This window comes from Macrotis lagotis, chromosome 4 (genome assembly GCF_037893015.1).
Source record: "Macrotis lagotis isolate mMagLag1 chromosome 4, bilby.v1.9.chrom.fasta, whole genome shotgun sequence".
Lineage (NCBI taxonomy): Eukaryota > Metazoa > Chordata > Mammalia > Peramelemorphia > Peramelidae > Macrotis > Macrotis lagotis.
Genome location: NC_133661.1, coordinates 115538656 through 115564690, shown reverse-complemented (window position 1 = coordinate 115564690; position 26035 = coordinate 115538656). Strand labels below are relative to the sequence as shown.

At 38.2% G+C, this 26035-nt stretch overlaps 1 pseudogene; it reads left to right on the top strand.

The window, feature by feature from the left end:
- The first annotated feature begins 4763 nt into the window (after positions 1–4763).
- Positions 4764–6113, top strand: LOC141520005 (mitochondrial glutathione transporter SLC25A39 pseudogene; annotated as a pseudogene).
- The last annotated feature ends 19922 nt before the right edge of the window (positions 6114–26035 follow it).

Genomic DNA, 26035 nt, shown 5'->3' with positions numbered 1-26035 from the left:
GTGGTGGCTTTGGAAGGTCAAAAAAACCACCAGAGATTCAGTGACCTGGAAAGGAACTAGCCCTGAGGAATAACCTGCAAAGACACAATGTCCTGCAAGCAAAGAAGCAATTTATCTAATGGCTACTTAGCAAACAGAACTGACCTCAATGACAGAAATTTTATATGCAGTCACTTTTAGTTTGAGCCTTATCTCACCAGAGAATAGGGGCTCTGTTGAAGGAAGAATTTCTTCACTTTTAAGATGGCTGTACTTTAGTTCTGCTATATCTTTTCATTAATTATTCTCTCTTATAAAAGTTAATCAGTTAATCAATAATAGCAAGAAAATAGCAACAAGTTAAATTATATTGTGTTAGAGGACAATTACTATCTTTTTATTTCTTTTTTTTGTTTGGGTTTTGCAAGGCAATGGTGGGGCTAAGTGACTTGCTTAAGGTCACACAGCTAGGTAGGTATTATGTGTCTGAGGTCACATTTGAACTCAGGTCATTCTGACTCCATCACTGGCACTCTATCCACCACACCATCTAGCTGCCCCTGAAGGCAATCACTATCAATGATATTGGGGAGAACATAAGGAATTGGAATTTTAGGTGATAACATTATAAGACTCTCACTATTTCTCAGGGATTCCCCTGTACCCTTGAGGGGGAGATGGAGCAACCAAAACTCTAGGGATCCAACCTATTCATAGTAAATGTATAGGCTAGGAGAATATATCCAGAGTCTCTCTATACAAGAATTACTAAGGCAATAATTTTCTTCATTCTAATAAATCTTACAAGTTTATAATCTAGTAAAGGAGAAATTATATTCACAAATAAGCTAAATTACAATGTTGAACTTGTCAAATACCTAAGATATGAACAAAGACTATGAAAATTTGTTCAAGAACCTGTGGAGACTAGTATCAAAGTTAAGTAAGCAAAATTAAGATCAGGGACAAAATATTGATTTAATCAATTCGTATTTATTAAGTGCAGACTGAGGCAGGAACTGGAGAAATACAAAAAAAGAGGTAAAAGATGGCCCCTGCCCTCAAAGAGCTCACAATCTAATGGAGGAGAAAGCAAACAAATATATATGAGCAAACTATATACTGGACAAATAAAAATTACTGGGGAAAGCACTAAAATTTTTAAAATAAGTTTTTTGTTGATATTTTTTGTTTTTTACTTCACTAGTTATCCCCAATATTCCTCCTGCTGCCTATCCCAGAAAGCCATGCCATATGACAAATATTTTTAGAGAGGGAAAAAACTCAACAAAGCTAAACAATACACTTAAAAAGTCTAAAAATATGTGGAATGTATAACATCTGTGGCCCACTCACCTCTGTAATATGAGAGCTTCTCATATCTTTCATTTGAAAACTGCTTAATCTTTATAATTTTGTAATGTTTACTTTTAATTTTTGATGTGTTGTTCTTTCTTTCCTTGTACTTTATTGTTATTGTTTATATTGGTTTCTTGGCTCTGCTTACTTCACTCTGTATCAGTTCATATAAAGCTTTCCTTGTTTTTATTTATTTATTTATTTTCAGCCATTTTCACATGCATATTTTCAAGTTACAAAATTTCCTTCTACCCTCTCTTTCCACCCTGCTCCCCTCAGTGGCGAACAGTCAGGTTAGCATTGTACATACATATTTTGAAAAGCATGTTTACAGATTAGTATTAGTTATTTTTGGTATGAGGAATTAGGATTAAGGAAAAGAGATACATAAGAGATAATTTTTATAAAGTGTTCATCAGATTCTGAAAGGTTGTGTGTGTGTGTGTGTGTGTGTGTGTGTGTGTGTGTGTTTTGTTTTGTTTTTCTTCCTCTGGATGGGGCTTTCCCTGTTTTTCTGTATTTATCATACACAGTAATATAGCACAGTAATATACCATTATAGTCATGGACCACAATTTGGGTAGCCATTTCCCAGTTGATGAACATCTGCTTTTTTCCCCACTTCTAAGCTAAATGTTTCCATAATTATTTTTGTACTATATGAGAAGTTTCTGCTTATCAGTGATCTCCTTAAAGTATAAATCAAGCAACAAAATTTCTGGTTCAAAAGGTATTTTTATACATAATTCTAAATTACTTTCCAAAATGATAATACCATTTCACCAATAATGCATTAATGTGTCTAGGACTAGAATTAAGAGAAGTCAAGAAAAACTTCCTGGGATTTTAGCTGGAATTTAAAGAAGAGAATAAAGAACAATATGGAATAAATAAATAGAGCAAAACACAAATTTAACCATCATAGTTTTACAGAAATGGATCAAATCAATAAAAGGAAAGAGAATAGAAGGGGGGATAAAGTTGATCAAAAAGAGAAATAGCTACCAGCTGGTAGGATAGCAGAAACAGATAACAAAAGAAACAACAATTAGGCCAGGGGCAGTGCTTGTCCAAATAATTAGTCTCAGAGTAGGACAAATCTCAAAGGTTATCTGGTCCAAATCACACCTTAATGGGAGTCCTCTCTATGACATCCACAAGTAAGTACTCCTCCAGTCTCCAGTTACATGTTAAAATTTTTTTAAATCATTTAAAAAAATTCTAATTTCAAATTCTCTTCCTGTCTTCTCCCCTCCCTTGAAAAGGCAAGATATATATCAATTATACATGTGAAGTCATGCAAAACATTTCCGTGTTAGCCATGTTGTGAAATAAATCACACAAACACAAGAAAAATAAAGAACATTTTTTTTTAAAGTACACATCTATCTGTATTCAGAGTTCATCAGTTCTCACTGTGGTGGTGGATTGCATATATTATGGTTCAATCAGTTGGTTCTTTTGTTAACTTGGGGTAGCATGGTGGCACAGTGGATAGAGCACCGGCCCTGGAGTCAGAGGACCTGAGTTCAAATTTGACCTCAGACACTTGACACTTATTAGTTGTGTGATCTTGGACAAGTCACTTAAATCTGACTGCCTCATATTCAGAGCCATTCCAGTGGTCCTGATCCATATCTGATCACTAGACCCAGATGATTCTGGAGGAGAAAGTGAGGCTGGTGATTTAGCACAGCCTTCCCTCATTCAAATACAACTCATGTGCTTTTCATAACATCACCTTCCTGGTCTTCTTTGAGAACAAAAGAAACCCAAACCAAAAAAAAAAAAAAAGAAAGAAAGAAATGAAAAGATAATAATTGTCCTCTAACACCATTATAATTTTTTTTTAGGTTTTTTGCAAGACAAATGGGGTTAAGTGGCTTGCCCAAGACCACACAGCTAGGTAATTATCAAGTGTCTGAGGCCGGATTTGAACCCAAGTACTCCTGACTCCAGGGCTGGTGCTCTATCTACTGTGCCACCTAGCTGCCCAGACACCAATATAATTTAATAGAATTTCAAGGTTTGTAATTTGCTTTGGTGCCCTTGTTATATTCATTTCACCAATGAAGAATCTGAGACAAACAGGTTAAGTGATTTACCCAAGGTCATACAATTAGTAAGAGTCTGAGGCAGATCAAAAGAAAAAAAACAAAATAAAAAAAAGAATAAAGTGAAAAAAATATATACTTTGATCTGAAGTCTGTCAGTTCTTCATCATCTGGATGTGAACTGCATTTCTCTTCATGAGCCCTTTGTGCCTGTCTTTGATCATTGTATTTTTACAATAATTGATCATTACACAGTGTTCTGATGCCATATCCAATGTTTTCCTGGTTCTGCTCATTTCACTTTGCATCAATTTGTCCAAATCTTAGAAGTGACTCTTTTAGGGGTGGCTAGGTGGCGTAGTGGATAAAGCACAGGCCTTGGAGTCAGGAGTACCTGGGTTCAAATCCGGCCTCAGACACTTGATAATTACCTAGCTGTGTGGCCTTGGGCAAGTCACTTAACCCCATTTGCCTTGCAAAAAAAACCACTAAATCTCTGAGACAAAAGTCTAATGGGTCAGAAAGTGGCCCATTAGACATCCTTCTTTGGGGACAGTCTACTCTAGGACTGAATCCAATGCACTTAGGACTTAGTGCCTGGATAGTAGGTCTGTTTTTAACAGTATCAACCTATTAACCCTTAACAAAGACAAATCAAAGTTTTTAATACTTCAATAGATTTATGTTCTTCTTGATATGGAGACTCCCATCAATTCTTTGTTGGTAATATGCTGCACACTACATATTCCAACCATATATTTTTCCATTGCTTCTTGAACAAACAGCAATTTTAATTCTCCAGAAACTGATATTCTGGTATTTAGAGCCATACAGCATCACTGAAAGAACATGGTTATTAAAAAAGATGAGTCTACTCTCCTCCTGTTCAATTCTGGGGTCAGCTCATCTATCTGCAATGTCTGGCCAAGATATATCTACTGATGGACCTTATCTAAGGGTTATCAATTCAATTGCAAAGAAGAATCTGGACAGTAAACATTCATCCACTTTTGATGTAGTTATTTCATCCCCCCCCCATAAATAGCTAGACTACATTCTCTTGAGTAATTATGCATGTCATTTTAGGGGTATCATAATGTCCTAGAATTTGAAGTAATCAAAACAATTTTGTCAACAAGAAGAAAATCTGGAGAACCTCATCATTTATAAGGAACTCTCTAATTGGACTCTGTATTGAACACATAGAAGGTTTATAAGAGAAATATTTTGTAAACTCTTGCTTTTCTACACTATTTGAGTAAAAATGATTTTGTTAAGAATTAATTATATCGGACCTCCGGGAGCGTGGACGTGGGGAGCCCCTCACCCCATGGTCGCCCTCCCAGAGCGGCCATGGGCCCACCCGGCAGAGGCGCAGGCGCGAGGACGCGGAGCCCCCGCGGGGCCCGGGGCAGGCAAGAGGCAGTATAATGGCAGAGAAGGCACCTGGGGGCATCAGCCCCCTGCAGTAGATGGTGGCATCTGGCACAGGGGCCCTCGTTACCTCTATTTTCATGACCCTGCTGGATGTGGTGAAGGTTTGACTACAGTCCCAGTGCCCTTCTCCCTCCAGTGGACTGGCACAGTCCCAGAGATCCTGGAGCATCCCCTATACTAAATGGAAGTGTATGCTTTACTGCAATAGCATTCTAGAGCCCCTCTGTTTGTGTCAGAATGGTTCTCGTTGTGCTGTCTGGTATCAACATCCCACCTACTTCACAGGAACCATGGACGCCTTTGTGAAAATCACTCACCATGAGGGGGCCAGGACCCTTTGGAGTGGTCTTCCTGCAACTCTAGTGATGACAGTGCCTGCCACCGCCATCTATTTTACCACCTATGATCAGCTCAAGGGTTTTTTATGCAGTCAAGCTGTGACTTCTGACATCTGTGCCCCCATGGTGGCAGGAGCCATGGCCCGATTGGGCACTGTGACTGTGATCAGCCCCCTGGAGCTGGTGAGAACAAAACTTCAGGCCCAGCATCTGTCCTACCGGGAACTTGGGGCCTGTATCAGAGCAGCAGTGTCTCAGGGAGGCTGGCACTCTCTGTGGCTTGGCTGGGGTGCCACTGCATTGAGGGATGTGCCTTTTTCAGCCCTATACTGGTTTAACTATGAGTTAGTGAAGACATGGCTCTGTAAGGTGGCAGCCAAAGATCGGACTTCAGTCAGTATCAGCTTTGTGTCTGGAGCTTTCTCTGGAACAGTGGCTGCTGTGCTGACACTGCCTTTTGACGTGGTGAAAACTCAGCGTCAGATGGAGCTGGGAACTCTAGGAGCTTTGAGAGTGACATCTCCACGTTCCCCCTCCACCTGGCTGCTGCTCCGAAGAATTCAAGCTGAGTCTGGGGCCAGAGGACTCTTTGCAGGCTTCCTCCCACGGATCATCAAAGCAGCTCCCTCCTGTGCCATCATGATCAGCACATATGAATTTAGCAAAAAATTTTTCCAGAGGATGAACTTGGAAAAATGCCCTCGGGGACCTTGAAGGGAGAGTGGGAGAGATGGAAACTACCGACCCTCAGGGGCTCCTGAGCAGACCAGCTATGACCCTCTTCAGGAAGAGGGGACTCAAACAAACTTTCCTTATCACGAGAGTTATGGGGCAGAGGGCCACCTTTTGTTCACTATGACCAGGGGTGAGCGAGATGCCCACTCCACTTTTCCCTCCTACCTGGCAATACTAGGGCACCATACAGGGAACGAAACTCCCCTCTTCCTCCATGTTTTCTTCCCATTTTCCTTCAGACCAAATGCCCCCAGTTCCCCAATTCACACCCTCTCCTTCCTTAGGAACAGAATCTGCAGTTGCCCTTTGTTTTCTCCTCTGGACATCTTTTCCAGTCCCTGGTCCTTTCTCTTAAATCTTCTTATTGTTGAATTCTTTAGATCCAAAGATTATGTTTTGCTGTAAAAAAAAGAATTAATTATATCTTCCTCAATTGATAAATGGTCAAAGGATATAGAAAGGCTTTTCTCAGATGAAAAAATTAAAGCTATCTATAGTCAAATGAAAAATTGTTCTAAATCATTATTAATTAGGGAAATGCAAATTGAAACAATCCTGAGGTACCATCTCACACCTATCAAATTGACCAATATGATGAAAAAGGAAAATCATCAATATTGGAGGGGATGTGGGAAAACAGTGACATTAAATCATTGTTGGTGGAATTTGTGATACTGATCCAGTTTTTCTGAAGAGCAATTTGGAATTATGCCCAAAGGGCAACAAAATTGTGCATACCCTTTGATCCAGCAATACCTCTACTAGGTCTGTATCCCAAAGAGACCTTGAAAAAGGGTAAAAACACACATGTACAAAAATATCCATAGTAGTTCTTTTTGTCGTGGCAAAGAATTGGAAATTGAGGGTATCCCTATTAATTGGGGAATGGCTGAACAAATTGTGGTATGTTAATGTGATAGAACACTATTATTCTATAAGAAGTCATGAGGGATGGGCTTTCAGAAAAGCCTGGAAGGACTTACATGAACTGATGCTCAGTGTAATGAGCAGAACCAGAACTAATAACAATATTGGGTAATGATCAACTATGATGAACTTGTTCATTTCAGCAGTACAATAATCACAGACAATTCTAAAAGACTTGTGATGGAAAATACCATCCATATCCAGAGAGGGAAATGTGGAGTTTAAATGCAGACCAAAGCTCACTATCTTCGATTTTTAAAAGTTGTCTTATGTATTATGTTGGGTTTTTTAATGTTTTTTTTTCCTTCTGTTTGGATTTGATTCTTCTTTCACAAGAAGATTAATATAAATCTATGTTTAGCAAAATTACACATGTAGAGCCTATATTAGATTGCTTTCTGTCAGGAGGAGGGGAAGGGAGGGAGAGAGAAAAAAATGTAAAACTCAAAACCTTGCAAAAAAAAATGATTGGTGAAAACTTTATTGCATGTTATTGGAAAAACAAATAAATAAAATATATATTTTTTAAAAAGTATTGAGTCTATAAACTGAATGTTAATGGGAAGCATATCAGAGGAGGCTGAGGAGTTAGTGTGAGGATTATTACCCCTTAGAATTCTAATCCCTCTGGGGACCCCAACTTTCAAATGCAAGTGTGATTTAGAGGACAGTAAATCATGAAGGGAGTGTAGTAGGGAATGCTACATAAACAATCACTATTTAAAAAAAGAATCACTATACTATTTGGGTTCTATACTAAACATATTCCATATGTAGACAATGAACTTTTGACTGCTTTCATTTTTCATTTCTGAGCCACATTTTATGATATAATTTTACCATTTTTTCTTCTACTCACCTTTGCATTGAAGTCACTAAATATTAATACATATATTGGTTTGAACTATTGGTGGAGTTGTGAACTGATCCAAATATTCTGGAGAGAAATTTAGAACTATACCCACAAAAGGGCTGTAAAACTGTGCATACCCTTCAATTTAGCAATACTGCTGTTAGGTCTTTATCCCAAAGATATCAAATAAGGGAAAGGGGAAAAGACCCATTTGTACAAAAATATTTGTAGTAGCTCTTTTTTAGGGCTAAGTATTGGAAATCAAAGGGATACCCACCAATTGAGGAATAGCTAAACAAGCTGTGATATATAATTGTAAAGGAATATTATTGTACTATAAGAAATGACAAGCAGAATGATTTCAGAAAAATCTGGAAAGACTTACATGAACTATTGCAAAATGAAATGAACAAAACAAGAACATTATTCACAGCAGTAGCAACGTTGCTTGATGAAGAACTGTGAATGCCCTATTTTCAGTAATACAATGATCTAAGAAAATCTCAAAGGACTAATGATGAAACTAATGAGAAAGAACTAAGATTTCTTGAAAACAGAAAAATAGCATGCTATTTTTCAGTCGTTCATTCTTTTTCTTTTATTCAGTTCTTGTGTAAAATTATTGGTATGGAAATGTTTTTCATGATTGCACATATATAACCTATATCTGATGGTTTACCATCTCAGGGAGAAAGTAATGGAGAAAAGAAGGAAGGGATAAAATTTAGAACTTAAACTTTAAAAAGTGCTAAAAATATATTAGTTTATTTGAAGGTCTTTCAGGTTACTAAGTTCCCTACATTCTCATTTGATTTGGTATGATATAATACATATTATAATATAAACTTCTCAGTTTGATATTTAATGATCTTTATAATCCGATTTGTTCCTATGTTTGCAGAATTCTTACACCTTACTTCCCTCCACATATGTTCTATATTGACATCAACATTGACATTGGACTACTTGTAGTTTCTATAATACAACATTGCATTTCTTATATACCAGTCTTTGTATGGTTGGGGTATAATTAAAAATATCTTCATGCCTTTTTGTAGGTATTCATCATGCATACATATCGAATGTTCTTTCCAAATATAAACAAAGTAAATGGAAGGTAATCTGAGAGGAAAAGGTACTAGTTACTGGGGAGACCAGGAAAGGTTTTCTGCATAATATGAGTCAGGGAAACTAAGGCTATTACAAGGGGCAGCTAGGTGACTCAGCAGATAGAGACCTGACCCTGGTTCAAATCTGGCCACTTAATAATTACCTAGCTGCGTGACCTGGGAAAGTTATTTAATCCCATCGCCTTGCAAAACAAAAAAAAGGCTATTATAGTAAGTTTCAGAGAAAAGATCAGAACTCATGTCTTCTTGATTCCAGCTCTAGTCTTGTCCATTATGTCATGCTATACAAAGAGCAGGGATGGCTGTGTTTCAAAAATCAGCACAAAGGTCATTGGCAAATGTATTTTCTTCCTGTCTTTCCAGGCTCCATCTTCACTCAATGTTAGCTGTAGGGAAGAAAGAGACCCTTTGTAGAAATAGGAAACTGAAGTCTTGGTGTTGTGTTGGAAGTAGGTGTGTTCCATTTTAAGCTAAATCACTATCTGAAAATCTGTATGCATACAACATACAGATTTAATCCAAGATGACTATTAGCTTTACAAGAAGACTTGTATCTAATTGATTTAGATATAAATAGATTTTTCAATAAGTATTGTTATTTGTATTGATTCTCAGTATTATTTTCTAATAAAACATCTGTATCCATCTCTTCTCTCTTTGAAAGGGCTGTTATAGTTTTGATAAAAAGAAACCAAAGTAACTATATTAACTGAGGAAGATTTCAATTGTTTTAAAGGGAAAGGGAAATTGAAAGAGATCAAGATTTCAAAATTATAAAGGGGGACCATAAACATGATTAAATATAATAGATAATCAAACATTTTTCCTTTCTGCTCCAGAAGATGGTCTATTAAGAGATGGAGACACATACAGGCCAACAAGTCTAGATTTCTATTTGACTCCAGAGGGTAGAAATCAAAGCAATGAGGAAGGAGGTGGTGAGTGATGGGAGAACTGGGGGGGGAATGGGGGAGGCTAGAGGGAAGCTTCCTTAACAGAGTCAGCTCTATGTGGAATGAACTGTGTCCCCAAATTGTGGTCTGCCCCATCATCTTCAAGAAAAAGGTATTTGACCATCTGTACAGGTGTGGATTGGGCTGGATGGTCTCAATATTTTCTAGTTCTGAGATTCCATTTAGTGCAAGTAAAGAAGTGAAATGTAGATTATCCTTCAGATAAAAAATGACAGTGATAAAGCCCCCTTCTACCTTTCCAATCTTCTCATGCCTTGCTCTCTTCCACACACTCAATGGCCCAGCAACACTGGCCTAATTGCAAAGCCCTCTAATATTCTGTCTCTCATCTCTGGGCCTTTGCCTAGAATGTTCTCCCTCCTCATCTTGGCCTCCTAATCTTCCTGGCTTCCTTCCCATTTTACGTAGGAGGCTTTTTATTTTATCTTCCTGGTTTTTTCAATCAGGTCCTCCCCTCTAAAATTGCCTTCCATTGTACAAGCATATATCTTGTACAATAGAGTTACTCACACATTGCCCACCCCAGTAGAGCTATGAACTACTTGATAGCAGGCACCATGGTTTTGTTTTCCTTTGTATCTCCAGCTCTCAACACTGTATCTGGAACCTATTAAGTGTCTAATGAATGATTGTTAACTGCCTGATAACCTCTCAAAGCTCTAGACTTGAGGTATGAAACTCTTACCAACAAGCCTCTAGCAAAGGTCAACCCTCCTGAGTGTAGCCTGAACCCGATTAAAAGGTAATTAGGAAAGGCTTGGGCAGCTAGATGGTGCAGGATAAAGCACAACCCTAGAGTCAGGAGGACTTAAGTACAAATTTGAACTCAGAGATTTGCTAGTTGTATGGCCCTGGGCAAGTCACTATACCTTGATTTCCTCTTTAAAAAAAGTGGGGGTAGCTAGGTGGCATAGTAGATAGAGTACCAACCCTGGAGTCATGAGGATCTGAGTTCAAATCTGACCTCAGACATTAAATAATTGCCTAGCTGTATGACCTTGGGCAAGTCACTTAACCCCATTGCCTTGCAAAAAACAAAAATCAAAAAAAAGTGGAGTATGTGTGCATCTATTTCTCTCTACCCTTTAAACAGTATACCTCTGCTCCCCCACCAAGAAGGTATAAAGTTAGAGGCCAGTACTTGGTATACACATCAAAAAAGAGATATAATCTCTGCTTTCAAGGAATTTATCATTGAATAGAGTACATAATTGAGGGCAGTGGATAAGAGTTCCAGACCTAGAATCAGAATTCATCTTCCTGAGTTCAAATCTGAGCTCAGACACTTACTAACTGTGTGACCCTGGGCAAATCACTTCACCCTGTTTGCCTCAGTTTCCTCATCTGTAAAATGATCTAGAGAAGGAAATGGCAAACCACTCCAGTACCTTTGTCAAGAAAAACTCAAATGGTGTCATGAAGAATCTGATAGTACTGTGAAATCCCATGAGGGTAGGAATTGTTTTAGATCCTGACTGCCTAGTCTTGGTCCTTGAACAGGGCCAGTGCCAGGAAATGTTGGTTGAACTGAATTGAATTGAACTGAAGTGAATTGAACAAAAAACATTATTGATCAACACTGTGCCATGCCCATAATCCTTTCCACCTAATGTAAATAAAATTCTGTGGTTTTTGTCGATTGATTTTTTTTTTTTAGAATATGATCCTAATCATTGTGTATATGGGTATAATTTTGCTCCTTTTTGTGGCACTTTTTTTCATTTTCCCATATGTCTTTGTATTATGTCATTTTAGGACAGCAAAATTGTATTCCATTACATTGATAAGTCATTCTCATATGTTCCTAAGAGGTGATTTTCTATCATTAGAGTCTCTGGGAAATGTTATGAGCTATCCTTTGTTCTATTTTTATGGAAGGATCCATTCATTCCAATGCCTACTTTCCAGGATGGTCTGAATGTTGCTGCACTTCTCCCATTTCAGAGATTGCTGTTTGAGATCAAGCATTTCTCTTTGCCTTACCTCCAGGTTGCCTGTGCCCAACCGACATGTGTAAATTTCAAGAACCCATCCCAAATGTTCCCATGGCCTATTTGTGCACAACCTGTGGCAGAGCATTCTGAGTTCCCATTGGTATGATTAACCACAGTCAAACAAATTGTAACTTGACTCTAACATAACATAGCATGATGTCATTTTAGTCCTCTTTAAGAATGAAGGTCAACAACGAATCAACCCAGTCTGAGCAAATAAAGAAAACAGCTTATTCTTAACAATCCACAAAGTGTTCGTTTAAAATCACAAATAACTGGTAAGACAGTATGTCATAATGGAAGAACATTGATTTGAGAGTTGAATTTGAGTCAGTTATTTGAGGTTGGTGTGACTTTGGAAAAGTGATATAACTTCTCTGGAATTCAGTTCCTTATCCAAAAAATGAGGATGTTAAGGAGGATGAACTCTAAAATGTCTATGTTAACTTTAAATTCCATAAACTGCAGGAATGTGGTGCAGTAGATCGAGCTCTGGACTTGGAGTCAGAAAGATCTTATGTTAAATCTGGCTTCAGATTCTCATTAGCTATGTGACCCCAAACAAATCATTTAATCCTATATGCCTCAGTTTCCTCATCTGCAAAATGATCTGAAGAAGGAAATGGCAAACCACTCCATTATCTTTGCCAAGAAAACCCCAAATGGGATCACAAAGAGTCTGACATGATTAAAAATGACTGAACAACAACTGAATACTACAATCAATACATGGTCATTTAAATAGGAAATAATGGTGATCCACAAAAAAGAGAGATAAACTCATCTGTACACACTGATTATAATTCTGTGAAAAAAGTTTTATATCCATTTTAACAAAGTTTAGAAAAGAATTACAGAGATGCAAAGGCATTGGGAATTAGCAATAGGGTTTTGATTTATGTGAAAGTAATTTAAGGTTGGAAAAAAGTTGTATGCCATCTATTATTTACACAGAGGTCAAAAGATCTCCTGAGAAGGGATTTCACAATCTCTTGTAGTCAGCTGTTTTAGTGTTTAATGACATATGCTTCTCTTAAACTCTTCCTTGGATTTTCATCTAAATTTCTTCTATGAGGGTCCCTACTATTTTGGACATTTTGCTCTATATCCTTTCCTTAGTTAGATTAAAAAAGCACTTGGGATCACAAGCATAGAAAACACCTTGGAGGAGCAGTGGCTTGAGTACCAGCCTTGGAGTCAGGAGGACCTGAGTTCAAATCCTAACTCAGACACTGTATGACCTTGGGCAGATAGGTCCCTTAACCCCATTGTCTTGCAAAAATTAAAAAACAAAACAAAAAAGAAAGAAAAAAATATCTAGGAAAATTTCTGGTTCAAGCTTCCCATTTTGCAAATGAGGAACTTGGGAGTAAACCTTCCATTTTCTAATCCTGTCCTGCTACCTGGTATTCTCTCTTTCCTGTCTTTCTCTTTTTTTTTGAAGTACTTCCATGTCTCAAATCCTTATAAGTGGAAGAAGTCTTTGTCACAATGAATAGAATAGGAGTGGGGAAGATCTGAGTTCAAATCTTGTCTCAGCCACACTTGGATTTTTGTGAAAATAAAATTTAATTTTTTAAAATAATAATTAGTAGTTGTTTTTCTTTCTTTTCTAAATCACTGATGTTTGCAATCTCAGAAGTATACATGCTAAAAGTTAAACAGATTTTTTTTCCTTTCCAGTAACTTCCATAAAAAATGTCTTCCCCCCAGAGTAAGATAACAGTAGCTTCTATGAAGATTATTCTCAGGATATTTATTGTTCTCTAGGCTAAGAAGATTGTCTATCCTGAGATAACAGCCATTCTCAATGTCACTGACAATATATTATCTTTAAGTTAATTATGAGTACCAGGCCACTTTAGATCTCTTCCCACCCCTATTCTACCAGGCCCAGACAGCTATGGGTCTTTAATATATGTTCAGTCTGAGCTGCCTCAAAGACCAGTCTATGAGTGGAAAAGACTTTTATTGAGCTAGATTTGGAGGCCTTTGCTCATTGGCACTCAGAAAAGATAGTCCATGAACTCAGGAATGTGCAACCTGAATGAGCGCTCATAAATTGTCAAAAACACTTGAAAAATGGGGATATTACTGATAAAGAACTGACTTCATTGTAGCACCTTTCCCATTGATTCACATTTAAAGGTTAACCTCATTGTACTATTGCCCCAAGTTCAAGGTACTCTGTGGATCTGCATTTCAAAAATTATAGTCAATGAGCCCCCATCAGTGTGCTTACTTTGATTCTAGTTAGCCATGACTGTAAGACAATCTTACAGTTCACATAAAGGTGGACAATTTAAAGCAAAAGTTCTTCTAAAGTAGCATAATAAGAAGAATAAAAACAAAAAAACTTCCTCCATAAACCACAGCATCAACATGTTGGGAGAAAGTATGGTTTTCCAGCATCCCTCTGTGGTGTATGTGGGGGAGGACCTGGACAAGTCATATAGGATGGACAGACACAAATGGGTTGCAATCTTCCATATTGGAGGAAACTTTGAAATTGACTAAATCCCACATCCATTTGAATAATATTATTATTCAAACTGAGATTTGTGTACTAAGGTGGGTGGGTCTTGCTAGAAGAAACATTTTTGTGGTTCAGTTGTTTCAGTCATGTCTGACTCTTTATGATCCCATCTGGCATTTTCCTGGCAAAAATCCTAGAATGGTTTGTCATTTCTATCTCATTTTACAGATGAGGAAACAAAGGCAAATAGGGTTAAATGACTTGCCCAGGGTTGCACAACTGGTAAGTGTTGAAGGCCATATTTGAACTCATTTTTTCCTGATTCCAAGCCTGGCACTCTCTCTACTATACCATCTAGCTGTCCTAAGACACGTAGATGGAATCAGACACCACCACTAAGATGTTTAAGAGTAATATCTTCCCACTATTACACTGTTGGTGGAGCTGTGTGAACTCATCCAATCTTTCTGGAGAGAAATTTTGAACTATGCCCAAAGGGCAACAAAAATGAGCATACCCTTTGATCCAGCAATACCACTACTGGGTCTATACCCTGAAGAGATGATGAAAAAGGGTAAAAACATCACTTGTACAAAAATATTTATAGCAGCCCTGTTTGTGGTGGCAAAGAATTGGAAATCAAGTAAATGTCCTTCAATTGGGGAATGGCTTAGCAAACTGTGGTATATGTATGTCATGAAACACTATTGTTTTATTAGAAACCAAGAGGGAAGGAATTTCAGGGAGGCCTGGAGGGATTTGCATGAACTGATTCTGAGTGAGATGAGCAGAACCAGAAAAACATTGTACATCCTAACAGCAACATGGGGGAGATGATCAACCTTGAAGGACTCACTCATTCCATCAGTGCAACAATCGAGAATAATTCTGGACTGTCTGCAAAGGAGAATGCCATCTGTATCCAGATAAAGAGCCATGGAGTTTGAACAAAGTTCAAGGACTATTCCCTTTAATTTAGAAAAAAACAGACATCTTATTGTTGGATCTTATTTCTTAGACTTTTTGTCTCTTCCTTAAGGATATGATTTCTCTCTCATCACACTCAATTTGGATCACCGTACAACATGGAAACAAAGTAAAGACTGACAGATTGCTTTCAGTGGCTGGGGGAGGAAATAAGATTGGGGGGAAAATTGTAAAACTCAATATCTTTAATAAAAATAAATTTAAAAAAAGAGTAATGTCTTCCCTTTATTCAAAGAATCTTTTTTGGAAGAAATAGAGATTTATTAAAGAAGTTACAACACAAAAGAAAGTGATATGAAAGTTAAGAAGAGTCTAAGGAAAAGCCTTAAACTTTATGGAAAAGTGGATTGCTAATTAATCTTAGCAGGTCAACTGGCAGGCTCAGCTGAAGTTTGGAAAGAAAGAGAGAGAGAGAGAGAGAGAGAGACAGACAGACAGACAGACAGACAGACAGATTTGGGTTAACCAGGCCACATGATGAAGCCCATGGAGCTCCATGTGGTTTAAGAGTGACAGAGGAAGGCCCATCCTTCTGGATCGAGGCTGAAAGAAACAAGAGCCATTCATAGAATCTTAAACCTTAAGAGTCCGTCTAACGCAACTTGTCTTTAACTGAGAATGTGTCATAGTATTCCTAGATAATGCTTATTTTGCCTTTGCTTTTTTTATTAATAAATTTATTTGTTTATTTTTCCAACTACATGCAAAGATTTTCCTTTACTTATAAAAGATATCCAGTGAAGGGAAACACTACCTTTCCAAAGTTGTGTTTCCATTTTCAGATAGTTTAATAGACTTCCTTAGGCCATTCAACTTGTTCCAAGGAACAAAGATTTGGTTAAGGTACTAAGGTAGGAGAGGGGAAGCATGTGGAAAGACATGCTTGGGTCCCAGGGCAGGCAGGGATAGAAAAGAAGAAGTTTAGATATCCATGCACCATCTTTAGCCCTCTTGCACAATCTTATCATCCTAGAGAGGGCATAATACTAAAGAGTTCCTCTATGGTAAACACCCAGCAGGGGAAGTTCTTGAACCAATTCTCCTGGAGGAAAAAACTTTTTGCACCAGACGGGCAAGAACTAAGGAATAGCAAGAGACAAAGAACCAGGATGTAAATGAGCTTTCTTATATCTTGCTCTGCTTTACACTTGTGCCTATTTCTAGAGTGGGAGTCCAAGCAAAAGGTCAAGTTGGCTTCATCACATCCTTGGGCACAAGTCAAAGGGAATCATTCACAGGATGCCCTCAAGACTGAAATCATCTGTACAAACCTGTGGTTCTGGAGTTACTTAACATTGTGCTCATCATTCCACATTTAGGTAGTGCTTGGTATTTTCCAGTGTTTTTATCTTCATCATCTCAACATCCTCTCTAGTTGGTACTCCCTCCTCAGATGGTATTTGCTTAGGAGTTTCAGTAGAATGGGGAAGGATAAGAAAGATTGGTAAGGTGTTCTAAAACCATGTCAGACAAGGATGAGTCAAAGGAACTGTTTAGCCTGGAGAAGAAGAAAAAAAAATTAATCAAGTTCTGTAATTTCACTAGTATAGGGAAATTCCTGTGAAAGAGCTTTCTGATCCAATATAAACTGCAGCTTACAATCTTAGAGGAGGTGGCTAAGATTTAGGAGGCTAAATGACATGCCCAGCATCATACAGCCACTCTGTGACAGAGGCAGAACTTCAACTTAGGTCTTTTTGACACAATAGGTGGCTCTCTGTCTGCCATTAGGGTATGGATGGGAAGGCATGATAATGGTCTTCACGTTCCAGTCATCTTTATGAAAGACTAGACTCTTAGCATGACTCCAAAGGGCAGAATCAGAACTAATGAAGAGAAATTACAGGAAGCCAGAAGGGGTTGCCAATAGAGTTAAATGCATAAAGGAAAGGTGAGGATTGTTATTTTTCATTTTCAGGGATGGTTTGCTGTGTAGGGAAGGAAGGTAAAGGTTATAGAAAAACAAAAGATGTCAATAAAAATGAAAACTATCAAGAAATGAATAAAATAAAAATGATTGTCACATCGAAGCCCTACTACCAACAAGGGATTGTACTAAATGTTGAGAGTTGTAAACACAATCTTCTTGAGAAATCTGCAAACCAATGGGAAAGATGAATTATGTAGTACTACACAACTATGATACAAAATAGAATATGGTAAGTAGAGGCACAATGTGCTATGTAAAATCTAGCTTGCCCTCCAATCAGATCTATATACTGTACTGTGGGCAGTTTGACAACATTTCTTCTTTTCCTCTCTGACTCAAACAGTTGTAACAAGGGGTCCTAATCTACATCATTCTGTTCTTCTTGAGTAATCCCTGCAGCCTCTGGAACTCAGCCTAGGAGTCGGCAATCAACTGTGAAGTTGCTTTCATGATATTACTCTCAGTAATAGGATCTCCGAGGAATCCTAAGCCTTATTAGTCCTTCATCTTTTCTACTTTCTTCTCCTAGGTCTAGATTGTTTCTGTTGCTCCTAGAGAGACAAATATTCTAAAGAAGGAACAGTTTACTCTTCCCCTACAGGTCAATTTGACCAACATTTATTATTAATCACCTACTATGGGCAAGATGAGAAATTGGTGGATAGAGAGCCAGCCTAATAGTTCAAGTTGAAGTACACATTGGACATGTGTTAAACCTTTCATTAACATCCCCAGGCTGTTTTCAAGATGATAAATGTCAGTAAAATTGCAAATCTGCCTTGTTAGAAAGGAGTTTACTAACCAAGAGTTTCCTACATGAATGAAATTAAGGTTCTATATTAAACTAAAGATGTAATAAAAGTTATAAAAATGCTCCCAAGGAGTTTATTTTCTAATGGAGGAACAGAAAATATGAGAAGAAAAAAGAAACTCAAAAAATATACATGAATAAGTAGAATACAAGTTAAGAAACAACCTGCTGTAGGAATATTTGAAGAAGGAGGAAACATTTTTCACTTGGAGAATCATGGAAGGCTACCCAGAGGATGTAGTGCCTGAACTAAGCTTTGAAGGTAAAGAAAGACAGAAGACAACTACTGAGAATATATATAGAAAGGTAGGAGAAAAGACAGTAGTTCTATGTGTCAGGGTTTAGTGGTATGCTAATAAATGTTTAACAAGCACTCCAAAAAAAAAAATATGTGAGACACATTCAAGTTTAATCTCCATTATGAAAATTTTCTTCATCTCTGACTTATGTCCTAACAATTAACAAAATAATAGGTCAAGTTCTGATTTGTAGCTTTGCCCATTTTTGAAGTGTAAATGCTAACACTGAAAATTTAATAATCAGTTCTCACAAGTCAGTTTGAGCTGACTCCAGCACCCTGCTAGTAGAATGTGAAGTGTATGAAGAGGAATAATATGAAATAAGAAATGATTGGAGCAGTTAGGGGGGCACAGTGGATAGAGCACCTGGCCCTGGAGTCAGGAGGATATTGAGTTCAAATCCAACCTCAGACATTTAGTGCTTACTTAGCTGTGTGACCTTGGTCAAGTCACTTAACCTTGCAAAAAAACCCCAAAAAGAAATAAGATATGTTGAAGCCCAAATATGTGTGGGGAGGGGAAAGAGGTGCTAGTACTTTATCCTAGAGGCAACAGGGAGCTATAGAATGTTTTTAAGCAGGGGAATAGCATCATTGAACCATCATCCCTTAGGGAAGGTTGTTTTGATGGGATATAAAAATGAATTGAGAGAGGAGCCAGGAAGCAGGGAAACCAAATAGGAAACTAGCACAATAATCCAGGTGAGAAGTGATGCTGGTCTAAACTGGGATAGCTGTAGTTTAAGGGAGAAAAACAGATATATAGGAGATGCTTTGGGGGTCCATTCAATAGGATTCACTGGAAATTTGAAGCAGCATGGTCTGTTCAGGGGAATGGATACTTGCTTTTGGGATCAGAGGTGCCTTGCTTTAAATCCTGCCTCTGATATTTTCTATGGATATGACTTTGGACAAGTTCCTTCACCTTCCTTGGCCTCATTTCCCTCATTTGTAAGGGCATAGGATTGGACAAGTCAGTCTCTGAGGTCCCTTCTAACTCTAGGTCTGTTTGCCTGAATGACTTCATATGTTACTGGGAAGTGAGAGTCAGCAAAGAGTCAAGCTTGATACCAAGGCTTTCAGTCTGAATGACTGAAAGACTGATAGGGCTAGCAATAAAAATGAGAGAAGTTTGGAAGCAAGGTGGGTTTGGGGAGAAAGTGATGAGTTCAATTTTTGATATGTTGTTTGTTTTTCTTTAGGGACCATTTGAGGAAATTGAAGTTCAGGGGGACTTAGTTGATATCCTCATTGCCTTCCCTCCTAGGGTATGCATAAATGTTTAACAACAAGTGAGTAACCTCACAAGGAAATATGAGAAAAAAACAATAGATTGTGAAACTTCTTTAGGAAGAGGCCAAGTTGCTGAGGTCAGAGAGCCCCCCCCCCTGCACAGCAGGTCTTCCCCATTTCCTCAGATCTCTCTCTGTTCAAAGCTAAGCATCCTGTCACTAGAGGGTTAATGGCCATAGAGAGGGAGACTGGAGGAGATAAACTGGATGCTGGGGGATGGGAAGAGATATTGTGTGCAGAGCGAAGGACTGTGACAGGAAGGGTGATAGAATAGAAGCTAAATCTGCCCAGCAGGGCTAACAGGAAAGCAAGAAGGTGTAAATGCGGAGGAGGGGGAGGAATGAGAAATGGGGGAGGCTGGGAGATCAGCCAGAGACAGAACACTTAGGCCAAAATCAAGGAGAGCTGCCCCCCTTTGTCAGACACTGGTGAAGAGAGTCGAGCCTGCCTCTGCTTTTCTCTGCCTCCTTCATGTATGTGAGTCAATTCTTCCCCCCATGAAAATGTAAATTCTTGGAAGACAGATGTAGCTCAAGCCTAAAATATCTGTATTCCCCAATACAGTGCTGGTTATGCGAGATGTTGTGAGGCTTGAAAGAAACAAGTTATAAACAGCTCTTTGTTATTCCCCCAAGGGTTATATAATGTTAGCACTAGTATTAGTAGGTGCTCTAAATAGTGATTTATTGACTTGAATCCAAAGCATGATACAGAGGGCAAAGTAGCAAGTGCCTGTGGAAAGAGTTTTGGATTTGAGGTCAAATGCTCAACTTATTATTTGTATCACCTCGAGAAAGTCACTTTAATCTCCCTAAGCCTCAGTTTTTCCAGCATGAACTAGCTGATCTCTAAGTAAGAGTCCTTCAAAGGGGTCTCTCAGATCTAAAACCCATGGCCCCTAACATTTTCATTTCTCTCATTGAGTTTTCTTTGAGGACTAGTTCAAGGGCAACTTCCTCTATGAAGTTTATATTATACACTAATGCTCACAGACATGTCCATGTCTCCCCTGTTCTCAAAAAACTCACTTGATCCATTTGTCATTGTTAGTTTACCATCCTAGATCTCCCCTTCTTTTCATGGCTGAACTCTCCCAGAAGGCTGCCAGCCCTCCACTTCCATTCTTCTTACTCTCTTCTTAAATTAAATGATCTCTTAATTACCAAGTCTAATAGTCTTTTCTTGGTCCTTGCCCTCTCTTCAACCTTTTATATCTCTGATCACCTTCTCCTTGACACTCTCTTCTCTCAAGGTTTCCATGACACTACAACTCTTTTCTGGTTCTTTCTACTTATCTAATTTTTCCTTCTCCTTTGTGGGATCTTTTTCTAAATCAGATTCACTAATGTGGTGATCCCACAGGATTCTACCCTGGACCCTTTTTCTTCTTCCTATTTTGCTTAATGATCTTAGCTACCACGGATTCAATTATCATCTATGCTTATAATTTCCAAATCTACTCATCATCCTAACTTCTCTGCTGACTAAAATCTCCAATAGCTTATTGGACATCTTAAAATAGATGTCCTTTATACATCTTAAACTGAGCTTGTTTAAAAAGGAACTCTTTTCCCACAAGCCCTTTTCTCTTCTTAATTTCCCTATTACTGTTGAAGGTACCAAAATCTTTCCAGTCATGCAGAATCCCAAGCTAGATATCATCTTCATTTCTCTGTCTCTCTCTGTCCCTCTGTCTCTGTCTCTGTCTTTCTGTCTCTCCCTCCCACCCTCAACTGTGTCCAATCTATCACCAAGTCCTGTCAATTCTACCTTCATAATATCTTTCATTTTTTCCCCCTCTTTCCCCCTTCTTTGAATAAGTCCCATTATCTCATGCCTGGATTATCCCAATAACCTGCTGGTTGTTTTCCTTGCCTCAAGTCTCTCTCTTCTACAAACCCATCCTCATCAACTAACTACCAAAGTAATTTTTCCTAAAATTTGATTCTAACCATGTCACCCTCCCTCCCCTTCAAAAAAACTTCAAAGACTCCCTGTCACCTTCAGGATAAAAATATAAATTTTGTTTGACACTGAGAGCCCTTCAATACTTGCCCCCTTTTTATCTTTACATTCTTCTGATACCTTACTCCTGATGTACTCAAGAATCCAATGCACTAGATTCCTTGCTGTCCTTCAATCAAGTCACTCAGTCTCCTAATTCCAGGTATTTTCACTGACTTGTCCCCCATGTCTAGGATCATCTCCCTCTTCATTTCCATCTTCCGGCTTCCCTCAAGCTTAGCTAAAATCAGACCTTTTACAAAAAGTCTTTCCTGATTCTCCTTCATGCTAGTGCTCCCTCTTTGTTGATTATCTTGGGCTGAATAAATTTGTTTGTTACATAGATTTGTAGGTTGTCTCCTAGTTAGACTTCAGTCCTTGAAATTAGGGCCTGTATTTTACCTTTCTTTGTACCACCAGTAGCAGTTGCTGAGTGCTTATTTACTGAGTGACTATTTTTAGCTGAAAATCTCTCCTTCCTCAAATCTTCCTATTGCACTTTGGCTCTCTTATCTTCTTTCATACTCAACTGTGGACAATTTGTATGCTTCTATCAGACTGTAAATTCCTTTTAGACACAGTTGTTGTTATTTCATCTTTCTATCCCCCTGTCCCTAGAATAATGTTTTTTTTACATAAAAGGTATTTAAATATATATATATATATGTACATACATATATATATATATGTTGAAATGAATTGAACTTCTGATCCATTTTCAAATATTCCTCCAGATCCCATGGTGACTTCATATATTTTTAGAAAAATGAATAATTTGAAATTATTTGCTGGCAGGTGTACATGCCAAGGCCAGAGGGACAACAAACCTGTTTGTTCCTTTCCTTTGTCTCTTGGGCACTTCAGTATCTCTAGGCATCATTCTAAATACAAGCTAGTTCATTCCAAAGAATAACTAGGGAAAGTTCTTGGAATGAAGATCCAAGGTTAAAGTTAATTGGGAATAACTTCCGCCTTTCCTTCTACCAGATACTGTAGATCTGCCTTCAAAAAAAAAGCTTTTTATTTCCTCTGCCCTCACCCTCATTTAGATATTTCTTACTTTATGCCTAGGCAGTTGCAATAACCTCCTGGTCAATCTTTCTGCCTCCGGTTTCACTCAATAATCCTTTCTAGTGTTGTAACCAGTATTCATCTGACCCTATCACTCTTCTGATCAAAAGCCTTCAGTGGTTTCTCCCCTTTTATGGAACACAATTCATTGAATGTGATAGCCTTGTGCCCAAGGACCTCCATGCTCTGTCTTCAGCCTATCTTTCTTGATTTATCTCCTACCATCCCCCTACAAATACCGTGTGCCAGTCAAATTCGATCTAGTATTCATTTCCTGCAAATATTCCACACTCTTCCATCTCAATAATTTTTTACTTTTCTAAAATAAATTTTATTTATGCCTTTGGTTTTTACAGTCATTTCTCAACATATGCTTTGTTTTGTCTCTCCATCCCCCATTTGAAACCTCCTTTATAACAAAGAAACCCAGGAAAGCAAAACCATGTTTGAGACCATTTTCTCACAGCATTCCCCCTGCTTCCTAATCCTTCCCTTCCTACTTCTCTACACAATTTCTGACTATCAAAAACCTATACATCCTTCCAGGTCCACCAAACACTACCCTCAAATTGGTATAGGAATCTAACTGCTGAAAAGAACCTTAAAGATCATATAGTAAATGCTCCTATTCAAGAAATGAGTCCCCTCTACAGTATCTCCAAGTCATCCAGATTCCTTTCAGACTCTTTCCAAGAAAGAAGAATTACGACTTCTAGAGGCAATAAATTCTGGGTTTTTTTGGACACCTTTAACATTAAGATCTGGTTTTCTTGGAGGGAGAGGACCTGGATTCCTGTTTTAATTCTGACCACTTTCCTGAGTTGAGTCTAGTCCAATTTGAAGCCCCTCCTACCTACACCCACTTGGCTGTCTGATACAGTGCAGTTAAACTGAGAAAACAGGAACATTAATCCATACAGAAGGATCCCTGCAGGGAGCATATTAACTTTGTTTGAAAATGTTCTATTATCTCTGTTTTATTATATTTTAATTTATTTTGTTAAATATTTCCCAATTACATTTTAATCTAGTTAGCTGTACTCAGGAGTAGTATTTTTTTTTTTGATACCTTTGTGTAATGGTGAGGTGACAACCTCTCTTGACACATACTGGCTGTATGATCCTGGCCAAGTCATTTAACCTCTTAGGACCCAGTCAACTCTCTGACTGCTAGTCAAAAAGCATGTGCAGATTCTACATTGTTGGAGCAAGTTTCCTCACTAATCCCAAAGTCTGACTCTGCTCCCCCCCCCCCCACCAATTAATCATCTCTTCTGCTAGGTGGTGCAGTGATAGAGCACTGACCTTGGAGGCAGGAGGATAGGAGTTCGAATTTGTCCTCAGACATTTCCTAGCTGTATGATCTCGGGCAAATCACTTATCCCTGATTGCCCTGCATCAAGGGCCATCTCCAGTGGTTCTGATTCATATCTGGCTACTGGACCCAGAAGAAAGTGAGACTGTTGACTTAGCACAGGCCCCTCCCCTCCAAATCCACTTCATGTGCTTGTCATGGCATCAGACCCTGATGTCGTGATCATCTTAGAGAATGAAGGACAACATCATCTTACCTCCACCTCTTTCAGCTTATTGTGGAATGCCATGATCTTAGGACCTTTTATCAGATTAAATAATATTTGTAAATTTCTTAGCACAGTGAAGCAGATGACAAATAAATATTTATCCCCATTCCCTCTTTTTCTTTCCCTTTTGCCAGTCTCTGAATCTATTCCAGTTTCTCAGTGAGGCACTTAGAATCAAATGGTGTTGTCTGACTAGAACAGAATATAGCAGAATTATGGTTTGCTATGTTGTTTTATTTACCTTTATTCAGCCCAAGATAGTGTTATTCTTGTTTGTCACATTACACTTTTTAACAATTTAATACTTTTTCCAATTACATATAAAAACAATTTTCAACATTTTTTTAATTTTTGCATATCACACTTTTAACTCATATTGAACTTATAACAGACTAAAACTCCTACATCTTGTCCTGTGAAGTGCTACCTTGTCATATCTTCCCCATTCTGTAGTTCTGCTGCTAATTTCACCAGGTCATTTGCAATTGAAATAGCTTAAAATCAAAACTGCTTCACATACATGATGTCACTTAAATATCAAATTATGTCAACTCATCTCTATCTTCATCTAAGTCTATGGTAAGAATAGTTAGAGAGAAATTTCTTCATTCTATGATCACCTCCCAATTAGACATGGTTTCTCCCTAATACTTGATAGGACTCTCTTTTCACTCTTCTTGTTGCAGCTACTATATCCTGTCTTGGATTATCCTTTAAACATGTATTATTTCCTCAACTAAACTGCAAATCCTTTGAGGCCAGACACTTTAACAATGTCTAGGAAATCCAACAGTATTTGTTGATTGAATGAACTTGTCTTTCTCAGGAAACTGCCTAGAGATTAGGGAAGGAGTGGGAACATGTGTTTTTACTACTGGACATCAATCAATTAATAAGTATTTATTAAGTGCCTCCCCTTCCAACCATTGTGTTAATGAACCTGAGATTCCTGGAGCAAAGAGAATTACTCCTAGATCTGTGGACCACGTGATTCCCCTTGAAATCTCAAGAGACATCAGACCTTCTTGGGGGAGTCACAGGATCACAAATATAGAAAGGACCTTAGGCATCCTCTCTAGTATAAGATATTTGTGACAGGGACCACAATCTAATATAGCAGATGATGAAACCTATGGTTCCCCTCTCAGTTCATGTTTTTAAATAGGTAAAATAAAATGCACCAAATTAAGGAAGATAATAATTGAAACACAATTATTGAATATATATAAAATATAGAATTAACTTCTATGATCCCTTCCAGTTCTGAGAGGTGGTGATTTCTACATATTCCCAATACAATCATATAAACACAATTCTCTTCATAGCCCCTTGCCCCAGCTTTTTAGCATCCAGTGTACAAATAATCAAAGAATCCATCAGTACACACACACACACACACACACACACACACACACACACACACACACACACACAGAGAGACATTCAGACTGATGATTAAGAACCCCTGAATTCTATTGATTCTTTTCATAGTCAAAGAAAGGGAATCGCAGGGAGGTAGAACAACTTGTTCCAGGTCCCTCACAACTAGTCTATAACAGAGTGTGGTTTTGAACTCAAAACTTCTTGACTCCAGAATCATCCCTCGGTTTTGCACCTCACTCACTGCCTTTTCGTTCAGATATAGCTGCTTAGTCAGGGACAGGTTAAAGCAGATGCCTAGAACTGCAGAGGCAGTGAGAGTGTAGATAGAGATCTGTGCATTATTCATAGGAAGACTCCACCCCCAGGGCCAGGGGACTTAAAGGGAGCTGAGGGAAGCGGGGAGGGGAGTTGGAGAGAAA